Genomic DNA, 11,559 nt, shown 5'->3' with positions numbered 1-11,559 from the left:
AAAGGCACAGGCTGGGCACCCTGCATTTTCCAGAATCTGGAAAATGCATCTGCTATGCTACAGTAGTAGTTTTTCTGAGCCCTGTCTGGGCTCAAACTACTATTAAATGTTCAGAGTCTCAGATTTGCTCTGAGCTCAAGTATAATTAAAATAAATTTAAAGCTTAATGAAAATAGAGATGAATGAAATGAAAAGCTATAGAATATCATGCAGCACAATAGCCTAACGCATCTGGCATAGAAACAAACCAACAAAAAACAAGAACTTCAAGCTCTCAGGCTCTCCCTCAGATAAAAGTTCCCTGACAGAAGGAAGAAGCATCTGTTCTGGTGACTTCATGCAGGGGTGAATATATCTAAAAAGGAATAATTCAGGCAAAAAGCAGAAGGAGAGACTTTACCAATGGAAGTGCAGAAAACATGAAAGTTCAAAAATTGAGGAAATGGTCTAATTGTCTTTAAAAGAATAGATCTCAGCAAAATGACACGATGGAAGATTAAGCCTGAATTTAATGACCATTTAAAAACATGGCATCACCAAACCAATAACATCTATGTCAAAAAGTACAAGCCAATTTACAAATGGCTTTAACCAAATCTTCATGAAACTCCTTCAAATGCAGGGTGAATGGAAACCCTTCCGACTCCTACTCTGGAGCTGTACCAAACCCAAGCAAGGATAGCACAAAACAAAGAATCAGGCTGGGCGTGGTGGCTCAGGCCTGTAATCCCAGCACTCTGGGAGGCCGAGGTGGGCAGATCACCTGAGGTCAGGAGTTCAAGACCAGCCTGGTCAACATGGTGAAACCCTGTCTCTGCTAAAAATACAAAAATTCGCTGAGCATGGTGACACACACATGTAGTCCCAGCTACTCCAGAGGCTGAGGCAGCAGAATTGCTGGAACCTGGGAGGAGGAGGTTGCAGTGAGCCGAGATCGTACCACTGCACTCCAGCCTGGGTGACAGAGTGAGACTCTGTCTCTAAATAAATAAATATCAGAGCGTAACTTCATGTAGATTAGACAAAGGCAGGGGATCCTGCAAATCAGTAAAAGAAAGATGATCTATAATTCAGTAAATGTTTCATACCCTTCATATAAACTAAGATAAAATTAAAGTCCCAGATCTCACATGTAAAAACACATGCAGTAAACAACCTTTTAAAAATCTTTTCATCAGAGATGTACGAATGCTACATGAGTTTTTCCCATCCAATAAGCTGTTCTTGTACATTATTTTCTTATATTTTAAATACCATGAAAGGGCACAGAAAATCACAATTTAGGATGAGAAACATAAGTCTGTGGCATAATGGGAGATGCAGTGAATTGTATATTTTTAAAGTGCCTATAAGAAAACCTAAGATATCAAACTTGCCCTTATACCAGTTTTTGAAGAGGTACTTTCTTTACCCAAACTCTTATCACTTATTTAAAGAGGTAACTTTTTTTAAGAAATGCTTTCATATCGGATTTATAATTTACCCATTAGTTAAAGAATAAGCTTTATTTCTTGTAGAGAAGAAACTAGTAAGCATTCATTGAGATGAACAGCCTCATTTAGCCTCCTTAATTCATTTTACTCACTAGATACTAGGAGTATAACTCAGACAAGGAAAAAAAAATTTCCATTGAAACTAAGACATCTCAATTTGGATAAATATATTATTTATGAGCAAAGAAATTGAAGTTTCTCTATTAACTACAAAATAAACATGAGTGTTAAAAAAAAAAAAGAGCAGAAACTTGGCTTTTCATTTCAGTTCCTGCACTAGCTGTATTCTTTGACCAAAACATTTTTGTATTTGTATTTTGCAAAAACGGGAATAATATCAACCTACTTCACTTCTAATATCAAACTACTTCTTGTAATAACAAGAAAATAGTTAAATATGTATATCATTACATAAGAACATGAAAAGAGCTTAATATGTACAAGTGACTTTCATCTGCACTGAATTACCTCACTTGTGATGAAGATAAGATGAAGATAAAGGATCGTACAAAATTCAAACCAAAGTGTGAATCTTTCCCAAGAGTACCAAAATGTTACTGAATGTAGTGTGTGTGTGTGTGCATGTGTGTATCCATCCAAAAACTTTTATCTCAGTAGAGGCATCCCGTGGATAAGAGTAGAATCTATGTGATTAGCAAAGAAAGAGTAGCAAAGACTCCTCATCACTTTGGTTAATTATTGCTTATACATTTATTTTTGCATTTCTCATTTGAAATAATTGTTAATACACTTTTTTCCTCCCAAGGAAATCTAAGTCTTTCCTCTGTTATTCTCTAAGTGAACTAATCTCTTAACATAGAGATCAGTTGAAATATAATCTGTTAGATTCTTAACTTGAAAGGTGCATTCTAGTTACCCAATATTTCCTACGTGGCTAAAAAGTCACTTTGCCAAAAAGCCCAGAAGATGGCCATAAAATAATTTTTCTGCTTCACCTTAATGATAAATTTACAAAATTAATTTTGTGACTGAAAATGTCTTGTATTATATTTCCACGTGAGTTTTTTTCTCTTCTCTGCTAATCTTCAACCTTCTGAAGACTGGACATTATTTAAACATGTTAGCAAGCATTCGAGTTTTTAACAGGGATCTTTGCATGCAGATATGCCCAACCAATGTTTCTTCCATTACAGAACCAAATTAAACACAAGGAAGATGACAGGGATTATGCTTTCTCATTGTTTTTATGTTTTACATAATTCAACAGTACTATATTTCAATAAGAGCATAGTAATCAATATTTCTTGAATATATAACTAAGTGCAATCTGATAAAGTAAATGAATGAGCACACAAGCAGATAAGAACCACAGAGAGGGCCTGGTGCATTGGCTTATGCCTGTAATCCCAGTCCTTTGGGAGACCAAGGTGGGCAGATCACTTGAGGTCAGGAGTTCAAGACTAGCCTAGCCAACATGGTGAAACCTCATCTCTCCTAGAACACAAAAATTAGCCGGGCATGGTGGTGGTGGCCTGTAATCCCAGCTACTTAGGAGGCTGAGGCAGGAGAATAGCTTGAACCCAGGAGGTGAAGGTTGCAGCGAGCTGAGAGCATGCCACTTCATTCCAGCCTAGGTGACAGAGTGAGATTCCATCTCAGAAAGAAAAAAAGAAAAGAACCTCAGAGAGGGATGCAGCAGTAACCCCCTCTGTAGTAGGCAGCCATCACGGCTTAAGCCATCACCTCTGTCTCATTTCATTTCTGATGTTATAATAACCATTAAGGGATTTGTGATTATTTCCAAGTTTGGAATCTATTCTTTTCTCCTCAACTTAGTGTTTGAAGTTAACGTCTTTTTTGACTCAATCAACTCCTGAACACTTGGGAAGGACACCATCAGATAGTTTGGTTATCTTGAGATACACATTTCAGAAATGATTCTCTTAGATCACCCAGCTGAAACAGGCAAGACTGTGGGTAAGTCTTGAATCAATTCTTTTGCCATCGATTTGATGGTCTTTGTTTCTAAGTGCCAAGGAAAACTTGAAGCTCATTCTAATCTTCATATTGTTGGTCTAGTCCATATGACTTAAATTCTACTTTGTTCTGCTTCGAATTTTAGTGTATTCTTATATGGTCCTCAAATTGGTTGGGCTAAGATGCCCTGCCTGCCTTTCAATCACTTCCCTTGGAAGACCAAAGATAATTTTTTCAATGTTTAATCACCAGCTCTGCTCTCACATTGAATGCATTGATTATGTGGGATTACAGCAATGAAGTCCATATCTCTTTCCTAGAACTTTTCAGTGCTGTGTCCCACCCCTATAATTGTAAAAGTGTCTTCGAGAATCAAGTTCAAGTTCACTATTGTCTCTTTGGTTCTAGTCATTAGACAGTGGCCACCTTTGCTAAAAACTTACTCCAGAGTCAGTTTCACAGACCCAGCAAACTTCTCCAGCAGGCTTGACAATCAAGGTTACAGCCTTTATCATGGCCCGATCTGCCTTGTCTCTGACAATTTGAAAGCTGATTTTTGCATCACTGCTATTTAAAGTTCAATGAAAAACCATGAAGGGAGGAAAATAGAATTTTGACTTCACTGACATTAACTGTCCTCAGACCCTGCTATTTGGACCTTTACTTTTTTGTTCTATTTCTCTTTGTGCTTAAAACTAAAATGATGAATTCAAAGGTTCAGAAAGATAAAGGAAAATTCTATATGTAATATTCAAAGATTTAGTATTTCTTTTTCTTCCAACTGACTTTTTAAAATAGTTTGTTCCCAAAAGCAGGTATCACCAGGTTCTTTTGCGCCATGTTTAGATGAATAAAAGCTTTACTTTATAAAGACTGTTCAAACATTTCAATAAAACAAACAACAGGCAAGCAAAATACCTTGGCAATGTTAGCAAAACATTTCCTGCCAAATCCAAAAGGAGATTCGTTGTTCTAAGCATTGTATTTGTACATACTAGGAAGCATTGTACTAAGTTGATATCCTTTGCAGGTATCTGCTCACTCAAAGTTTAGAGATTTACAATGTTCTTCAACCAACCCACGGCTTTTGAGTCTATAGGTAGAAATCAGCTCTGGGCCCAGTTATGTGAGTTCAATGTCCCGTGCTGCTGATGTCTTTTCTAGAAAACTATATTTCCTGGATAGGATCATAGAAGAAAGGCAAGAACAGAAAGACTACAGTTTTGACTTAGGTAACATAAAAGCAAATTTTGTCTCAACCTCCACTTCACTTAAATTACACCTAAGTAAGTTGGTGCAATTTTTATTTTTTATTTTGAGACGGAGTCTCGCTCTGTGGTCCAGGCTGGAGTGCACTGGCGCGATCTCAGCTCACTGCAAGCTCCGCCTCCGGGGTTCCCGCCATTCTCCACCTCAGCCTCCCGAGTAGCTGGGACTACAGGCGCCGCCACCACACCCGGCTACCTTTTTGTGTTTTTAGTAGAGACGGGGTTTCACTGTGTTAGCCAGGATGGTCTCGATTTCCTGACCTCGTGATCTGCCCGCCTCTGCCTCCCAAAGTGCTGGGATTACAGGCGTGAGCCACCAGGCCTGGCCGCAAATTTATTATTAATGAGAGTCTCGGCGTTTTGTCGTGGCAGAGAGGAGCATGTGCTTCCCTTCATGGCAATTACATGACTGCTGTCTGAAAGAGAGATGGTCTCACAAAAAAACTTCCTTCATTTTCTAAGGTGTCTATCTGAATAGGACATCAGTGTTTCCACTTGAGTAAGGCGTTGTTAGTTTGGTAAAACTGGACTTTTCTTGGTGGATTGTTTTTCAAATTTGAAGAATTAATACCAAATAATCCTACACCACTTAAAGAACCAATTTATGTGTAAAACTTGCAGTAAACTGATTCTAGCAAGCTCACTGCAGGCACCATTGATCATGTTCAATGTGTTAGGCGAGCCAAACCTTGTGCCTGCCAAGATCATGGCTGCTGGTCCTTGACCAGAATTTTTTTTTTTTTTTTTTTTTTGTGCAACATGGTTAGCAGTTTATTTGAGATGATGAGAGCATTCAAATCTGCTTCCTGAAGAAATACACATTATTAGTATAGACTACAGTATAAAACTGGAGAGCTACTAAGTGACTCTCCTCGTGGGTTAGATTACCTATCTAATAATAGGTTCAATGTGGATTCTTACTCTTCATTTGCATGCTTTTTCTGTTACTTACATTTCTTTTTATAGTACACAAAGCTTCACATAACATTTGAGAACCTAATGTAATTAAGCAAAGAGAACATTAAATGTTTGTATTAACCTAAATTTGCAAATGTAAAAACATTGACATCCTGAGCTTAAATCCAAGAAGTATGTCAATTAAGTGATAATGATTCTAGGATTAACTGTGACATCAATATTTAAAACTAGTAAACTATTCATTTTTTTCATAAAATCAAGATTTTATGTTAATCTGCATTTGTCCTATGAACCTTGTTAAAAGCCATTTATAATTCCACAAACAGTGTATTTATCATTTTATTTTGGGTGGACCTCATGAGAGCTACCTATATCTGTATAACAATTAAAAATATTTACTTAAAAATTCTAGTTTATATTACAGGTGATAGTATTATCTCTGTCTTTTTTGTGAGTATCAAAGGAACATGCTCATATACAATACACTTTATGTAAAATAATTTTCTGTATCCCTACAAGTATTTGCCTATTTTAAATATTTTTGATGACTGGGTACATGGTTCACACCTGTAATCTCAGCATTTTGGGATGCTGAGGCCAGAGGATTGCTTGAGACCAGGAGTTCTAGCTAGCTTGTGCAATATAGTGAGACCCAATTTTTGTCTCTACAAAAACATTTAAAAAATTAACTGGGTATAGTGGTGCACACCTGTAGTCCCAGCTACTGGGGAGGCTGAGGAGGAGGTTTGCTGGGGATCACTTGAGCCCAGGGTTTGGGGCCACAGTGAGCTTTGGTTTTTCCACTGCACTCCAACCTGGGTGACAGAGTGAGACCCTGCCTCAGAAAATAAATATCTGTGGCTTTTCTTAGCATCAATGTCTCAAAGAAAACGTTAGTTTTTTTACAAAAAAAAAAAGTTTTATACCTTTTTTTTTTTTTTTTTGAGATGGAGTCTCACTCAGTCACCCAGGCTGGAGTGCAGTGGCGCAATCTCGGCTCACTGCAAGCTCCGCCTCCCGGGTTCACACCATTCTCCTGCCTCAGCCTCCCCAGTAGCTGGGGCTACAGGCGCCCACAACCACGCCCGGCTAATTTTTTGTATTTTTAGTAGAGACGGAGTTTCAACGTGTTAGCCAGGATGGTCTCGATTTCCTGACTTCGTGATCTGCCCACCTCGGCCTCCCAAAGTGCTGGGATTACAGGCGTGAGCCACCGCGCCCGGCTATACCTTGTTTTAAAGTAAGAGATTAAGTCAGGAATAATAGGACCCCATCCTTGTATTTTCCCCCACCTCTCTCAGAGATAGATTGAAGGGAGTTGACAAAAGAAAAAGGGAACTTCGGAGATGAGGAAATAATAGTGAGTATAGTCATTATGGTAATAGCAAATGAGATACCCCTCCACCCAATTCCAGTAATTCAATAAGATCTTTTTTTATTTTTGCAAGTAAGTCCTTAGTTACCTGCCCGAAAAGATGGTTGACCACAATTTCTGCATAAGAGGAACAGTACTTGGCTTTTCCCTTGGCAGCTCAGGCCATGGATTACACCTGTCCTATCCACCCAGTGATGGGGTCATTGGAGAGCACCTGACCCAAGGACATACAAGGTTGCAATGGGATGAATGGTGGCCCTTGCAAAAAAAATATGTACATATCCTAACCCCTGGAACCTGTGAATGTAATCCTATTTAGAAAAAGAAAACTATATCTTTACAGATATAACTCAGTTTGGGATCTTGAGATCAGATCATCTGAGACGATCTAGGTAAGTGTTAAGTATTATAATGAGTCCCTATAAGAGACAAAAAAGAGGAAGACACAGAGAAGGTCATGTAAAGACTGAGGCAAAGACTAGAGTTACAAGACAAGAAACTTCCAGAGTCACCAGAAGCTGAAAGAAGCAAAGAAATATTCTTCTCTAGAATCTTCCAAGGGATATAGCTCCACCAACCACCTTGATTTTGCATTTCTGGCCTCCAGAACTGTAAGAAAATAAATTTCTGTTGTCTTAAGCCAGACACAATTTAATTTTGTGGTAATTCTGTTACAGCAGGTCTAGGACATTAATACAGTTACACAATCTGAAAAATGCCTTAAAAAAGAGCCTTCAATAAACAGCCTGTCAGGGAAGTTGGTGATTAAATTATCCCAATAAGTATGTCTCTGAGAGTTTGAAAATAAAATATAGAAAATAATGAAGATGTTCATAATTGGAAGAATAAACATAAAGAGAACAATCAGAGAGAGGAGCTGAGCCAGGTTCCTGAAGAAACACGAAAGGATGGGTAGGCTGAAGACAAATAAGTCAGCCAGGGTTTGACACCCCTCCCCAGCTAGTGTGATGAAAACCTTTAGTTGGCATAATTCTCATTTCTAAGTGTAACCTCTGATGAGTACAGTAATTTCTGGCCTTTGTAACCAAATTATTCTTATTAACGCAATCATTCTAAAATAGCAGTATGGGGTTTTGCTGTGGTCAAAATTTATCTGTGGAGCTAAGTACACTTCTACATATCCAGTCATAATCAGCCCTGCCAGTCTCCCTAGATCAGAGCTCTGATGCTTCAAACAAGCATTTTCTAGACTCAAAAGCATATACAAAGCTGCTATTTGGAAAACCCCTCAGAATTTCCTTCACATTCATTTGTGCCAAAGTGGCTGGCCTGCTATCCTAGTGAGAACGTCAGCGTGTTATCTCAGCTTCCACGAGAGCTCATTAACAGTAGCTCCTACAGGTTATGGAATTCAAAGAATATCAACTAGTCTAAAGTCATGTCGCCTCAAAAAATTAAAATTTCATCAGCTTTGCCAATGAAATTATATTTTAGAAAATAATCAAGTACTATTTATTCAACCTTTTAGATTTTTCAAGATCATTTTTATATCAAATTGATTAGTAGACTATACTCATGAGATTACCATTTTACTAAATTATATTTTATATTTTATTGTATATGGTTTTTATGATACATATATTATAAATTGTTACATATTTTATGCTGTCTTCCAAAAACAAAGTTAGTGAAGAAGAAAAAGTTATATAAAGAATGCCTCAAGGTGTGTTAAAATTATTGAATATTATTTTCCCCATAAAGTCTTACATAATTAGTATCTAATAGAATTTAGTAGCAAAAAAATTTGTTCATTTCTTAAAGAAATGTCATGATTACTTTTAATAAATAACAGAAATTTTTTTCATGTGTTCTCATTTTATCTTGATTTTAAGAAGCCTAGAGGTCAACCTAATGCTTAATTACAGGTATTATTTTAGTGTTTCCAAAGGGCTGTATGTCATAGCGGGTAAGCTCAATTTCGGACTCTGCCATAGCTATACTTCAATCCTGACTCTGCCAACAGACAGTTACATGACATTGGGAAAGCACTTAATCTCTCTGGACTCCAGTTTTCCTATCTACGAAGTGGGGATAAAAATAGCACTTACTTCAGCAGGTTCTTGTGAAGAACAAATTAAATAATGCATAAAAAACACTTAGAAATTAGCTTGACTCTAGTATCAACATAATACAGTTATATCTGTATTTCTGCTTTGATACCATTATTCTAAACAACTTTTTTTTGTAAACAGGTAAAATATGAATATAAACACAAGACATAGGAAAGGAATACTAAATTTAAAAAGAACCCAAACGGCTTAGAGAAGTAGATTAATAAATGCAACTGCTGACTTTAAAAGTCTGCACTGAATTTCTGAGCTTTCTTTTTATTCTTCCTTTAAAATATATTTATTAGTGGTTAGATAAGTTAGAATGAAGGCGGAAAAAGATGTGGCATTTGGGACATCATAAAGTGATGCTTGATCACAAAGGTGAAAACTGGCAATTTCCCCTTCTTGGTAGAGATGGAAATTAATCTTACTAGTCGGTCACAGGAGTGTTATTTTCAGTGTGCCCCAAAGTACTGGTCCAGTTCTTTTTGCTCCAACATAAATCTCATTTTCAGAATTATAGGATAGCTACTCAAAATGAGGGAAGCACTGTTTCAAAAGATAAAGCAAAATTAGAGAGAGCTGGAGAAGAATATCTAAAAAAGATTCTGTCAGGCATCAAGCCTGAGTTAACCTAAATGATGATATGTTTTCAATCAAGGATTAGCCAATACACAGTTGTGCATGAATATTTGCGGACTAGAAAAAAAACAGACTTTGCAAAATGAAATTAGGGGCGATCAATAAAAATATTTGTGGCATGAGAACTGTCTTCTATTCTAAAATGCAAACCTAAATAAAATCATATTAGAACTGAAAAAAGGTTTGGGAAACTTTTAAAGCTTCATTTAGAGCTCTTTCATTAATTTCTTTAATTCACCACAGTGTCAAGAGCTACAAATCTCAACACTATTTCTTTTTTTTCTTCTTTTTTTTTTTTTTTTAAGACAGAGTCTTGCTCTGTTGCCCAGGCTAGAGTACAGTGGCATGAGCTCAGCTCACTGCAACCATCGCCTCCCAGGTTCAAGCGATTCTCCCGCCTCAGCATCCCAAGAATCTGGGATTACAGGTGCCCACCACCGCACCTGTCTAATTTTTGTATTTTTAGTAGAGACAGAGTTTTACCAACCTGGCTAGGCTGGTCTCGAACTCCTGACCTCGTGGTCCACCCACCTCAGCCTGACTTCTAGCTCAATAAAAAATAAATTCAGAAGCATAGGCATATGCAGATCTTTTTATTGCCAGGTAATTATTGTAGTATGAGATGTACTTTCAATCAGCTATATCTGTCAAGTAGTCTCTTCTCTTGTCCTGTCAAAATCTTTACTCAGGACTCATTGCATTGATCGATGCAAAGAGATTATTAACATTACTTTTAAGTTTACAAATATGAAGAGCAATTATTTTTCAGCCTGCAAAGTTAAGCCTGTATTTCAAAATCTTCTTTAAAAAGGGCCACAGATTCTGAGTTCTGTCTTCATCTAATCCAGTCAGCAGTGATTTTTAGAATGTCTGAGGTCCCACAGATGAAAATGAAATGACTCATGTTCTACCTGGTTGCACTGGTCATTGCCTTTTTCCATATATCAGTCATCATAACTGAGATCACAGTGGTAAGAAATCTTGCCTTAATGTTCCCCCATTTGAGTCAGAGTGAAAAATCAAGGCTTCCACTGAAAATATCAATTATTCAGGTGGTGTATTTTATTGTCTATTATATATTAAGTTACTGTATTTTTTTAGAGATAAGATTTTTCCCTGATGTCAAGGCATATCATAGGTATGTCTCTGGGAGTTTGAAAATAGGATATAGAAAATAATCAAGATGTTCATAACTGGAGAAATCCTGAGAATAAATACCAAGAGAAGAGTCATAGAGAGGAGACTGGTCAGGTTTCAGAAGAAACAGAAACCTGGAGTGTAGTGGCAAGATCATAACTTGCACAGCTTCAAACTCCTAGTCTCCAATGATCCTCCCATCTTAACTCACCAAGTAGCTGAGAGTACAGGTCCATGCCACCATCCTGGCTAAGTTTAGATTGTTCGTTTGTTTCTAGAGATGGAGTCTTGCTGTGTTGCCCAGGCTTGTCTCAAACTCCTGGTCTTGAGCAATCTTTCTACCTCAGCCTCCTAAAGTGCTTGGATTACATAGGCTTGAGCCACCATACCTGGCCTAAATTTTATATTATGAAGAGTGAGTCCTCCATCGCCACTCACATGGTTGAGAATTTGTGTAGTAGACCAATAAATTGGTATGATAGGAATTTTACGGATATTTGTAACAAGCAGAAGTTTCTCCAATCATAGGAAAATTCCCTGAGTCTGGTAGACTGTAAAATGTTTCCACAAAGATGTTCATATCATAATACCCAGAATCTGTGAATTTACGTTGCATGGCAAAAAGGATTTTATTAACATGACTAAATTAAGGATCTTTTTTTTTTTTTTTTTTTTTTTTTTTTTTTTTTGAGACAGCGTCTCGCTCTGTCGCCCAG

Source organism: Colobus angolensis, unplaced genomic scaffold (assembly GCF_000951035.1).
Source record: "Colobus angolensis palliatus isolate OR3802 unplaced genomic scaffold, Cang.pa_1.0 Scaffold69, whole genome shotgun sequence".
Classification (NCBI taxonomy): domain Eukaryota; kingdom Metazoa; phylum Chordata; class Mammalia; order Primates; family Cercopithecidae; genus Colobus; species Colobus angolensis.
Note: the sequence above shows the minus strand (reverse complement) of the source record.